General features: G+C 50.9%; 1 protein-coding gene across 1 annotated transcript in view; it reads left to right on the top strand.

Annotated features, from left to right (window-relative positions):
- Positions 1-2,126, top strand: part of ATAD2 (ATPase family, AAA domain containing 2) — a 63,120-nt gene that overhangs the window by 38,074 nt on the left and 22,920 nt on the right. The window lies entirely within an intron of this gene.

Here is a 2,126-nt window from a genome sequence, read left to right as displayed (position 1 = left end):
GTGAGGTGGTGCAGGCTCCCACCCTGGGGGTTTTTAAGAGGAGGTTGGATGACCACCTTATTGGGGTCATTTGACCCCAGTGCTCTTCCTGCCATGGCAGGGGGTCGGACTAGATGATCTGCTCAGGTCCCTTCCGACCCTAGAAACTATGAAACTATGGTTGCACCAGTGCCCTGTGAGAGAGAGGGAGGCATGATCTCCACCCCAGCTGCTCCAGATGTCCAAGGTGAAGTGTAAGGCCACCTGCGGATCTGTCTTGCACAGCTCCTCCCTGAAGTACTTCCTGCGTGCCTCATATAGGGAGGGCACCACTGTCCTGCTAAAGGTGGTGCATGTGGGCACTTGGTAGGATGGGGCCACCAGCGCCATGAGCCACCTGAACCTTGGCTGCTCAACTAAGGAGAAGAACTGGCCATCCACAGCAAGCATCTCCCCAATGCTCTGGGTGATCTTGCTCACCCTTGCAACACCCCCCCCCGTGTGCCTGCCTTTCCCCCACTATTCCAGGGTGGTCTGCCTCTGCTTTGGGAGAACAGGAGCTTTGGAGTGAGGGGGGGGGGGTCTTCCCTTTGGGCACAGTCCTGCTGGTGCCAGGCTGAGGGAGAAGCAAGGGCAAGGTGGGAGGGGGTGCCTGTGGAAATGCATCGGCATCCCCATGGTGCTCATGCATTTCACTCCCTTGCCTCAGCTGATTTTTTTGGTTCGGCGGTGCAGGCAAGTAGCATATGATGGATCATCTGCCCACTCAAAATGATCCCAGACCGCACTACCCCCTTGCTTCTGGGGTGCAGTTGTGTGTGCAGATGCTGCCTTTCCCCCTTCCTCAGCAGGCAGAGGCACAGCAACAGGAGGAATGGACTCAGCTGATCCACTTGCCTCCACAGTATCTACCTCGGCCTCCTCTGAAGTGCCTTCTGGGGAAGGAGACCTGGCTCTAGGGGAAACTTGAGGGGTATGGAGCACAAACTCAGATGACTCCCTCTCCTTCTCCAGAATTTCCATTGCTGTGGCACTCAGATCCAACTCTTCCTCTGGCACTGGAAGGCTCAGGCTGGGAATTGAAATTGGGGTGGAGGAGACTGTCATGCTGGTGCTGCTTGTTGTCTTGGTGGTGGTGCTTAGAGTTGTTGTTATCATAAGGTGTTACTGGAGGGGATGTGGACACTGCTTCTTGGTGCTACTAGCAGCAGAAGCGGCATGGCTGCTAGCTGTTGGAAAGAGGCTGCTTCTAAGTTTGTGGGAGAGAGAAAAGGAACTTGGAGCTCTCCCTCTGCCCCCTCTTCTGCCCTGGCCAGAAGAGCGACCACCTGACTTTCCAGCATGCTTCATTTTTTGGTGTGCCGGAAAATCTGTGTGTTTCTATAATGTAATGTATGTATTTATGTAATATATAAATATATGTTGTGCTTTCCTGAACAGTCAGTGCTGACTGTCAGGGAAAACACATTTATTTTATGTGGAGAGAGAATTATAGAGAATAACAAAAAAGGGATTTTGGGGGAGGAATAAATTGACAGGAATGGATTAGGAAAAAGGGTATTAGGGTATTTCAGAAAGGATTAGATCCCACTTGCTAGAAACAGACTAGCAAGTAGGAAGTGAGAGCCTTCCTGAAGCTGCTGGAAGACGCAGCTCAGTAAGCTGACAAAGGCACAGCTGACACAGCTCATTTCAAACAATCCTTTTATGCTCCTTCTCTGTCCCTCCCCCAGAGCACTGGAATTGTAAGGGACCTCAGGGAAGGATCAGATCACAGTCATTGGCTAGCTACACATGTCAATATCAGAGCAGTCCTTCCCCCCTCTTCCCCTTCCCTCTCCTTAGTTTGTATTTCCCTGCAAGCCCGGCTTCAAAACTCAAAACTCTTTGAAATTTTCAAAATGTTTAGAGTGCCCTTGTTTCATTTTGAAACTGTTTCAAAGCCTTGCGTTTTGTTTCAGTTTCAAGCTTGAAACACGTCAAAACACCTTCGAAACAAAACATCCGTTGAAATTTTGCACAGCCCTACCACAGAGCTGAATTCACAGAGCTGAACTCCCATCTATGCTAAAAGTGAAGAGGCTGATTAATTTATGGGAAGTACCGTTTTTCTGACATAACCCCCCCCCCCCCCCCCCCCCCCCCCC

This window comes from Gavialis gangeticus, unplaced genomic scaffold (genome assembly GCF_001723915.1).
Source record: "Gavialis gangeticus isolate Ggan-Ray unplaced genomic scaffold, GavGan_comp1, whole genome shotgun sequence".
Lineage (NCBI taxonomy): Eukaryota > Metazoa > Chordata > Crocodylia > Gavialidae > Gavialis > Gavialis gangeticus.
The sequence above is the reverse complement of the archived record's forward strand: the minus strand, read 5'-3'. Positions and strand labels throughout refer to the sequence as shown.